Source organism: Rhagoletis pomonella, unplaced genomic scaffold, assembly GCF_013731165.1.
Source record: "Rhagoletis pomonella isolate Grant_MI unplaced genomic scaffold, Rhpom_1.0 Rhpom_scaffold_00001, whole genome shotgun sequence".
NCBI classification, from domain to species: Eukaryota; Metazoa; Arthropoda; class Insecta; order Diptera; family Tephritidae; genus Rhagoletis; species Rhagoletis pomonella.
In genome coordinates, this window is record NW_023458555.1 from 66,032,132 (window position 1) to 66,043,921 (window position 11,790).

Consider the following 11,790-nt stretch of genomic DNA (forward strand, 5'->3'; position numbering starts at 1 on the left):
AAACCATGTGTTGAAAGAAAGCTTATCTGCATTAGCAGAGCTTAATAACATCCTTTTATGAATCATGCGTTAAGTTGAATGGAATTTGTAGAAATATGCTTCAAAGAAATATTTATTAGTATTAACCAAACCCTTAAACTAAATTAACTATTTGTTACAACCTAGATGAATATTAGAAGCTTTAATATATTTAGTTATAATTACCAACCCATGGTAATAGTTCCCAATCCTTGGTAACAGTTCCCAAATATAATCAAAATTCGGGAACTAAATATCTTTAGTTGTCGAAACGAATCCTTTTTCTCAGTGTTGCTTCTTCAAAACTGTCAATGTTAAATATTTCCTTAAGTATAAGCTAATTTTCGGAATTGTTCAAGTTATTTTCAACTTCAGTATACTTCGTTTGAGTTTTACAACTTGCCTGTTCACTATTTCCACTAATAGCACTAAAAAGATTCTTCTTATAAAGTTTATCAAATTCATTTTCTTTATTGACCGATTTTTTCATAAACAAATTTATTTTAAATGATTGTAGGAAATCTCTCCCTAATAGCAACTTAAATGGCATTTCATCGTCTTTGAATACATAAAGTGTTAATGGTTGTATAATATTACGGAACTTAAGCAAAACTGGAATTTTTCCCTGAGGATTTATTTTAGATCGTCAAATAACTGAACTGAACTGAACTGAACTGAACTGAACTGTATATTTTCACTTCCTGGTTTATAATTTTTCATAACGTTTGTTACCGATGTCAGGTTAATGAAGCTATTCGGGCTGCCCGTATCAAATAGAGAGATACAATTTTTGTACAGAGGGGTATTTAAGCGGTTTACTAAGAATGCGACATTTACCGTTTCTCTATAATATATTGACTTATAGTCTGCTTCATCGCCTTCCATCACCGCTATTGTTTTTGCCGGACAGTTTTTGTATATGTGGTCTACCTTGCCGCATTTGAAGCAGGAGCCCTTCGCACGTTTTTCCTGCTTACAGTCCCTTGCCATTTGCCCATAGCGTGAGCAGTTATAGCACCTTGCCGTCTCAATGCTGCCGTTGTTGCGATTCGGAAGGTTTCTCAAAATTTTTTCATATTTCGGTAGTAATGCCTTAAGCGCCTCCAACGTAGTAATTCCGCCAAATATCATTGCGGTGCCGGTGTTATCGCGCAAGCCGTCCACGATGAACTCGACCAGTTCACTTTCGTCGATGGGCGCATTTTGAGCTATTTGCTGCATAGACAATACGTAATGCGTTAGGCTTTCTGTTTTTAGCCATACGAGCGATTCCAGTTAGGGTTCGAACGATACTATCGATATTGAGTAAGCAGCGATACTGAGGGTATAAAAATGAGTACTTTAATACTCGATACCTTATTTGGTGATTTTACTGGATACTATGCAAAGTACTCGTAGTATCGAAACCTTTTTAAAAAACACACTTTTTAAATTTTCTCTTCCATTGGCAACCAATTTTCTTTGCTTATTTGGATTAATATCATTAATTTTGTCCATCACTTAAAATAAACTGAAATTTCGTGTAGTCTGTTGCATAACATAAACCAAATAAATTAAAGCTTAATGGCCTTATTCATAAAAAATAAAGTAGGTTTAAAGAGCTTAATGAAATGATATTTTCTTACATTTTTCAGTTTACAAACCTTTTTATTTCATATGAATAAGGCCATAAAACTTTACGCAAAGTTCACGAAAATTCAGAGTTTTTAGAAACCTTTTGGGTATGCAGTTTTGTAACCTATTGAACTTTACGTGTAGCCTACTGCCGTTGACTTTTAATTCAAACTTGCACATTATTATACTCAAATTGAATACGCTACAAAAATGAATACCCAAAAAGTTTACACAAATTCTTAATAAAATTTGAAATTCGGGAACGTATATATGAAGGGGTTAGAATCGAAAGGATCTAAGTAGAACTGAAATTTTTTTGGGATAATTAAGGTTAAAGTTGATTACTTATTGTAAATTCTGGGTAAATGCATTTGAAATGATTCATACCTAATACCATGTTCTGACCCACAACGAAAACACTTTGAATACGAGTTTTGGGATTGTGGGTTGAAGGCTGTTCACACCGGCTGTTAGTGTTTTCCTTGACATTTCTTACATCCTGTGATTACAGTTTTGCTACACAAAAACAAAACCAAAATGCTTTTCCCTCATTTTCTTTTCATTAGCAACCTCTTACTTTCATTCTTATTTAACTTTGGCCAGCCAATTAACAATAAATCCGAAATGGCATATTAATGATGATAAAATATGACTTCCACTTCGAGAAATAATAGAAAAAAAATAGTGAAGACACCGATTGGAATGAGTGCAACGTGAGTTTTCAAGTTGTTTTCAGCGAAAACTGGTTATCGTTTGACAGATTTTACATGGACGAAAACACAAGTTTTAGGTCGAAAACCAGTTTTAGCAACGAAAACATGTTTTCGATGTCGGTCAGAACATGGTATAAATAAATTCAGGTTAATTAACTAATTCAAAGAATGTTTACTCTTTTCACCAAATAAATACTATATTTAACCATACAAATATAGGTATAACTTATATTTTTTTTTTTAAATTTCACATACGCCCTTATGATTCTAACCCCTTCATATATATATGTATGTATTGTATGTACATTTAAAGTTAAAATTACTTCTAACGTGAAAGTAAGTTCTGCAATGGAATAGAAACCTAATATTTTAAATTTATATTGTTTTAATTTCAGGAAATAACTAGATATATGACTGAAGAATGAAATAATTTTAGTATCCCAAACAACGTATTTCAATGAGTCCGATACTGAGTAGTATCGATACTTTTTCCCTTATACTTTTAGAGCATCGATACCATGAGCTCGATGCCAGAATGAGTACTCAGTATCGATACCAAAGTCTGAAATTTCGAACCCTAATTCCAGTTGCTAAAAATTTGTTTGACACTGGTCGTCCGCTTAGATTCTTTACACAGCAGGTTCTTAAGGTTGTCCCATGAATGCACGTCTGTTATTTTCATGAACAATTGTGCACAGCCCGCTAGCATGCGGCGTGCAAGCAACATTTTAGTTTTGTCGTCGCAGCTATAGAATTTAGTCACATATTCGAAGTCATCGATCCACTTTTTGATGTCTGTGCCATCGTCGCCGCAAAATTTAGGTATGGCGTTTTCAATGTCACTGAAGTGCGCTGAAAATGTTTGCCTTTTAGGGCCGTCCTCCGCTTCCAATTCTTTAATTTCCTTTTTTAATTTGAGAATTCGTAATTTTTTTTAAGTTTCGCCTCAAGATCCGCCTGGGTCTTCATTTACCGTATTAACGGTGCTGCCGTTGCCGTTGTTCTCTGCTGCGACGGCGCCTAGGGCTTCTTCGGAAGATGTTTCAAGATTTGCTGAAGTGGTGTTGTTGCCTGTAGTCTCTATTGCTACTGCTGTTGCGCCATCGTTTGCTGAAGTATCGGAAGTTTCATTGTCGGTTGTGGCTTTACCTGACGATGAGTTATTGTTCGCCGGTACTGAAGTCGTTTTGCTAACTGTGTTTCTTAAGGTCCTGTTCAGCGTTAAGCGGTAATTTTATACGAAAACTGGTAATTTTTTCCTTTTTAGAACGAGTTTGTTAATTTGGTAATTTTTCTTTCACTTTGGTAATTTTTTTCCAATTTAAGTTTTATTTTTATTTTTTAAAACTAACTTATTACTTATAAAAATTTAGAACTTTGAACCTACTTACAATTTCACAAAACAAAAAATTTGCATCTTAAGACGGTCAAAAATTGAAAGAGCTCTTTAACGTAACAATTTGCCTTGTGATTACAGAACTCTTACACCCCTATACTGCAACACTTTTCTATAACTTTCACAGTAGAAGAGGGGCTTCCGCCCTCTTCTTCGGCAACAAAAAAAAGATAATTCACATTAGTAAGGCTTGGAATCCCTAAGTGTGGCCGTAGGAAGAAGCAAGCGCGACCAGCTGGTGGACCTAACAAAATGCCTATTTTCTTGGCTTGGAAGAAGCTGTTATTGCATTAACAGGATTGAGAACCAGTTCTTTAAGCATAGGAGGAGTTATAGCTTGTGGCTCAACAATTCAACCTGAAGCTGACATAGATGTGTCCATGGTTACTATGCCCGGCAGCTCTTGCCATAGTGCGCTCTTGCTCTGCTGCTATAATTGCAAATGCATCAGAATCCATAATTTTCCTAAAAATATGTAAAATTAACCAATTTTATAATAAACAAGCACATGATGAGTATTTTTTTAATTCCTTTCCATTTTGTTTTCCTTCGTATAGCTATTTTTCCACAAGGGTTGCAACATGTCGATTTTGCATTTTTCGTAACGTAGCTACGAATTACGAATTACGAAAATTCGGGTTCTAGAATAAGGGTTTTATTATATGTTCGCAATATAGAAATTTAAAGAAACCACCCATTTCTCCCAATATGGCGGCTCGATCACAGCCGCTACAGTCACACAATTAAGGTTTTTGGATCATTTTTACCTGCTGGAAACAATGGTGAAAGATAATAACTTTACAGGACTAATTACTATTTTGCAATTAAATACGAATGTAAGCCAATTATAAAAATGTAAAAGTAAATTTCATCTATCGTATAACGATACATTTGCTTGTTTCATGTTTTAATTCATGTTTTGGTTTTAAGTTATGTAAATACTTTATATAAAAGATTAACATACAGTCTTTTATACACCTTTTAAATGTTTGTAAATCTTTGAGCGCTTTTTTTGCGTTATCTTTTAAAAATATTTGTGAATTGTTATAGTCTGAACATATTGAAAAGGACGACCACAGCTGTAAATTGTTCATCTTCATTATCTAAACGCTCTGTCGATGGTGATATGAATTTTTTGAACGCGGAGGAACTCATCTGTGGCTCGAAAAATATAAATAGATCTAAGCTGGCCACAATCCCAGTCGTGGTGTAGTTCTGTCGTCACCAAAATAATTATCTACAAGAATACGTGGAAAAATAATTTTACAGCTGTAGTCCATAGCTCGTCATTTTCAATTTGTTTAGACTATTATGCTTATAAAAATTTGGTAATTTTTTTCTGAGTTTGGTAACTTTTCTAGAGTTTTCGGTTTTTTTCCGGCGGTGCACCTATGGTCGATGTTAGCAACACTTTGAGCTGTCACAAGCTTGCTGTTTCTGGGAACGAAACTCCAAAGTCCTAAAGGGCTTCGGCTATTTGTTGCCTCTCTGCCATTATCGATTTCAATAGTTTAAAAATATATGCGTCTCAATTAATTTTGATTATACTCGCGGGTAAGTTAGCACACACTTAATGCTGTAGTAATCTCACATTACAATGTCTTTTATTTGTTGGCAGTATTGCCAAGGTAGTATTAATGTTACATTCCACTTATTTCTATGGTGGTGTTGCCACCAGTATATACGTACATTTTGTAATATTACATGGTGTTTACACTACAGTTCGGCCAATCAGACTTAAGAGCAGATCGACCCCGATCGGTCTATATAACTATTATGCAGAAGTACTAAGTACTAAGTAAGTTGAAATGAACTGGTCTAGGTATTCGGTAAGTTCATCGATTATTTCCCCTCTTTGGTTCACTCCGAATAGAGCCTGGCTCGGTGTTATTCCGATTGACCTACTTATTGAATTGTTAAGCTGACCAACCGTCCTCCTTTGAGGAGGATTGTCCTCCTCAAACGTGATTTGTCCTCCTCAAAAATTTTATCCTTCTATGTCCTCCTTTTAAGCAAAGGTGTCCTCCTTGTCCTCCTTTTCAAGTTTTATAGCAGTGATGAAATTTTCAAAAAACTTCAATCAGAATATAATTATTTCCTAATCGTACACAATCATTGTATTTACAAGGCGTTTACATTGTTCAACTTTCATTTAAATTATTTAAACTTCTGATTCTAAGAAAATTATTGCTTGCCATATGTGATTTTGTTTGCTAGATATGTATAAGTTTTATCAGTGCCAAAATTTGTGTATGGGGATTTTTTATTTTGATAAAAGATTTTGCAAAATGGCTTAAAATAAGGATTTTCGTTGAAATAGAGCGCAAATCTGCTTACAAAATTTTAGAAAACGCGTTATTTCGCATCCGAGTACATATGTAATCAAAAGTAACACAGGCCTGTGTGGTTTTCCCCTTGGAAAGGTATTTCATGATTACGATCATGATAAAAATATAGTAAGGTAGAACCGCTGAGAGTTACTTTTAAAATTCTTGACGTTTCCAAACATTTTAATTTTTAAATTTACTCACAAACTCACACACACATTTTCATTTTCAATCTCAAGCAACAACAATTTCGAACAATTTCAATTTTTTATTTTCAGTTTTATATGATTTTAAAATGCTGCCAAACTTCAAAAAAAATCATGGCCGACAAATTGAGAGAACGGTTCTACCTTGCTATGTTTTTATCATGATTACGATTACAGTAATCTTAGCCCTTTAATTTTTAAAATTACAACTAATATAATCATAATGGTAACATTTATGATTACAATTAAAGTAATCGTAATCGCATATAGTTAAAGGATTACAATTAAGCATTCGTAGTTAAAAAGTAATCGTAATTAAAAATTATCCAGCTCTGTTACATACATACATTCTTCTTAAAGTTTCAATGAGTGTTGGAAAGTATCGAGCACTTCTGAGCATGGAGTTCTTTAGTATCGATACTTTTAAGGATCGGGTATTTTTGAGAGTACTCAGTACTTTCTTCAAATATTCATATGTTGGTAACATTTCAATGCTTAGTGTAGAAATCTCACAAGCTAGCATCACTATTCATATTAATTCCAAATTACGTCATATGATAGGCTAACTAAAAAGGTTACAAGTATTGTACTTGAAAATTATTGAAATTTGAAACTGAGCACAATCATTTCTGAATACCGGTAAATGCAAATAGAATTCAGTACTTTTAAGTATCTATTCAACAATTAATACTGCGTAGTTTGAATGGAGCCTGAGAACTTTTGAGTTCTTTTGCATTTGGATTATTAGTCATTATCGATACTTTTAAAAATCGGCTACTGTCGATCCTTTGGCCAACACTAGTTAAAATATTCTTACACGATATTTATTTGCATGTGGACATGCCACTTTTTACATATGAAAATGCCAAAATATCGTGTAAAGGCAAATTAGATTTGTTTCTGTACAAAGCAGATGCACCTACATACGAAATAAAAATGTTTATATTTTCATCTGATTATTTTTATTTATTATTGAATCATGATACGCAATTACATATGTATTGTATTCTTAAACCGAATTTCCGCCAGGCAACGAAATGACAAAATATGTATGCCATTTTACAAATGCAATAGGGAAACACACTCAATGACACGAGTAGTGTTTAAGGCCCAACATAGTGGTAAATTTTTTTTTTCCTTTAATGCCTAGTGAAAACTCAATGATAGCCCTATTTAAGAAAACTGTTAAATTGCTTCGATTCTTTTTTAACACAAAAGAGAAAAATGTTTACGTTTTACTTTAAAATTTACCATTATTTTAAGAAGTGTAATGGAGCCGTAAAAAATCCAGATTTTTATAAAAACCCGCTGGAAAAAAGCTAAACTCCCCAAAACAAAAGCTGAAAAATAAATAGGTTTCTAATAGGGCTGTGCGATTATTCGATTACTCGACCGAGGTGGTTAATCAGTTTTCCGGTTAATCAATTACTCGATTAATCAAGATTTTTATTACTCAAAACGATTATTAATCGAGTTACTTGATATATGATTACTCAAAAAAACTAATTTTGCTCGTTAAATGAGTTTGCTTTGGAAAATGCTTATTTTCCTTTTTACATTCTGTACATGAAAAAATTATTTTTTGAAATCAGAAACGTTGTTTTCAAAGTATTTATATGTAAACAGTACTTTGAAATGTTGATTACTCATTTTACTCATAATGGGTTGGTTCAGAAGGCGCAGAAGTTGAGCGCGACCGTTGCTAAAAAAATCAGTGATAATAATGAGTTTTCTGAACGGCTTGATACATTAGCTGTCAAATTCAAACCACACAACATGTTGTCTCAAATGATCATAATAATATTACGATTATCTAACACGCAACTGTTCAGTTGATCAGAAGTGCAAAACAACGCGTTCAGAAGGTGCAATCGCAACAGTTGCTGAGCTGTTGCGCCTTCTGAACGTGCCCAATGTTGATTAATCATAAAGCAATTTACTCAATTATTTTTGTTTTTGGTTAATCAAAATCTTGGTTACTCGAGTAATTGAACTTTTGAGTAATAATAATTTCCAATTAATCGAATAATTGAGTATTTACTTTAAGATTAATTAAAATTTTGAATAATCAATTAATCAAACAGCCCTAGTTTCTAATTATATAATTTTCATCAAATTGACTACTTGAAATTAAAATTGATAATCGAATAACGCAGCTGGATCGTAGTTCATCAGAAATTAAAAATAAGAATAAAAGTTAATATACATAATAAAAGTTAATATACATACCCAGCAAAAAACATGATTACCACAGAAATGAAAGTGGAAACTAGCTAGGCGATGGAAATCGCTTACCCTTTCACTTCATGAAGGCATTATTTTAACATGGGCATGTAAGGCCTTACGGAGAACGCATGGATGAACAGAATCCAGAGAAGCGAACAAAGAATGCCTTACAAAGAAATTAATGTAGAATGCCGACTTAGATAAGTACATACTTATTTATATTAAATTGAAAACAGAAAATACAGATTGTCTGAAAAGATTAAACATATGTATGTATTTAGGTATTTAGATTTTACTTAAAAATCGGTATGTACATACACGCATATTTAATTAAGCTTAAAGTTGTACTTCCTCACTCTTGCACTTCACTTCATTGACTGACTTCAACTTCGCTGCAAATTGAACAAAGCAAAACATGATTTTTATGCGAGACGAATTTCCACAGAAAGTAATGGCAGAAAAAGATTTTTTCGATATTCATTATATTTTTCAGCTGACTACGATGCAGCATTCCACTTTGCATTCCCCGAAATGAAGCAAAGAAGCGAAATAAAAAAAAAATATTGTAGGACATTCTACTTTGCATTCCCTGAAATGAAGCAAAGAAGCGAAACAAATAAAATATTGCAGGACATTCTACTTTGCATCCACGAAATGAAGCAAAGAAGCGAATTAAAAAAAAAATATTATGGCACATTCTACTTTGCATTCCCCGAACAAAGAAGCGAAATAAATAAAATATTGTAGGACATTCTACTTTGCATTACCGGTAATGCCTACAACCACCGAAAAAATTCGAAGGCATTATAACGCTATGCCTTCTAGAACACGTTGCCACTAAAAGCGATTACCGATTTTTCGCTGGATAACTATATATAAGTAAAATAACGTTGATTTTTGGCATTTTTACGGTGTTACTCATTTTGTTCCATACAAAGTATTGTCGATTTTTTTATATGGAAGAAAATGAACAACGCTGTCAACAAAAAAAAAGCCAAAAATAAACGGTAATATGTTTCGATCTTATAATTATGCAACGCAGTGTACTATTAACTTGTCTGAATAGTGTTTCGAGCAACTATGAATTGTTTTTGCTTTCTTAACAAAGTTAACTTATTCGTTATTTATGTGTTAAAATAAATATAAAATACATTTTTTGTGTTTTAAATGTGGAGAATTTGTCCTCCTCGAATGCTGAAAAATTCTGGTCACCTTATGAATTGTTCAATGCGAATTCTATTTTGGTTAGCTGTTTAACCCAGTCAGCATGTGTTATTGGGTCCCTTAGCTTTGCCAACATTCCGGCAAGACTTCGATTCACCCTTGCCACCTGTCCATTTGCTTGCGGTGAATGGACTGCAACTTTTACGTGGGTAATGTTTTTGTTCGCTACATATTCTTCAAATTCTTTTGACGTAAAGCAGCTACCCCTATCTGTAATACTTCTCTGGGGGCGACTGTAATATTCGAAGTATTTATTAAGTGCCGCGGTTACCTCTTTGGTACTCGTTGTCAGAACGGGATATAATTTTACGTATTTGGTAAAAGCATCGATAATGACCAGAGTATGCTTCATTTTCGATTGTAGGGACGGAAGTGGGCCTAAGTGGGCTAAGTACATCCTATAGAAAGGCTTAGGGTGCTTCGGAATGTTGTGCAATTGTCTAGTGCCTGAACTATTGGAGACGGAGTACATGATGCACTTGATGCAGTTTTTCTTAAAGTTATTGATTTTGTTTTTCATGTCTGGGAACCAGTAATTTGCTCTTATTTTTTGGTAACATTTTTCAATTTTCAACACCGTGGTGTCCTAATTGTTCGTGAACGGTTCTAATGATTTCTTTTTCGAGTTCCTTAGGGACGTAAAGTTCCCATATATCTTTATCTTTTTTAAATACAACACCATTTTCCATTACGTAGTCTTTCATGTTTTCGTTTTCTAATCTTATTTTTTAAATCCATTATTTTCTGATCACGAGACTGCGTTATTTGTAACTGAAAGTCTATATTTTCGCTATCGATGACAGCAAGTATGTTTTCGCAATCGGATTCTGTTCTACTAAGTGCATCTACGTGCGACATTTTTGTACCTGCTCTGTGGGCTATAACGTAGTTGTAGTTTTCTAATTCAAGAGCCCACCTTGCTATTCGGCTATTCACTAGTTTTTTGTTAAGTTTAATGTAAGTGATTTGCAATCAGTTAAGATCTTGAATTTAATCCCCTCAAGATATACACGGAAGTGGCGTAGTGCATAGATCAGAGCCAGGGTTTCCAACTCGAAGCTGTGATACCTACTTTCTGCTTCGGAAGTTCTTTTAGAAAAATAAGCTATTGGGTGGAGCTGCCCATCATCCTGCCGTTGTAGTAGTACTGCACCAAAACCGTGAGCACTTGCATCGCAATGAAGTTCTGTTTCTCTTTTGTGGTTGTATATGGCTAATACTGGACATGATACTAGTTTCTCTTTTAGCTTTTTCGAATTTTGCATTTTTCTTAAGGTCATAAAGTGGGCGAGATAGTATTGAAAAAGATTTTAGAATTTCCTGAAGTAGGAACATAGTCCAACAAATGATTGCAATTTTTTTTTTTTAGGCATAGGGTAATTAATTATAGCTTTTATATGGTTTTCGGAAGGTCTTATGCCCTGCTCCGATACGTTGTAGCCTAGATATTCTATCTCGCTATATACAAATTTACACTTGCTTAGTTTTAGTTGAAGTCCATGTGCAGCCAACTTCGCTAGCACTTTCTGAGGTAAGTTATAATGGTCATCCATACATTCGCTACCGATAATAATATCGTCCATGTAAACCATGGTTTCGTTTCTCTCTATAAATTGTTTAAGTATTTTTGTTATGAACCTTTGGAAAATAACTGGTCTATTTTTCAGTCCGAATGGCATTCTTAAAAATTCAAATTGACCATTCGGGACTACGAATGAAATGTATTTGACTGATTCCTCATCCATCTTAATTTGAAAGAATCCTGATTTGAGATCTAGGAGAGTAAATATTTTATTTTCACCCAGGTATTCTAAGCAATCTCCTATTAACGGAAGTGGGTAATTATTCCTTACAATTGATTTATTATGGTTTCTATAATCTATACACATTCTAGTCTCACCCGACTTTTTCTTTGTAAGAACTATAGGTGAAGCGTAAGGGGAGCCACTATGCCTTATAATTTTCTTCTTATGTAAGTCTTCTATAATTCGATTAACTTCATTTTTTCCAGCGTATGATAGACATCTTGGTGAAGAGAAGGTTGGGGCGTTTGACGTAAGTATGAT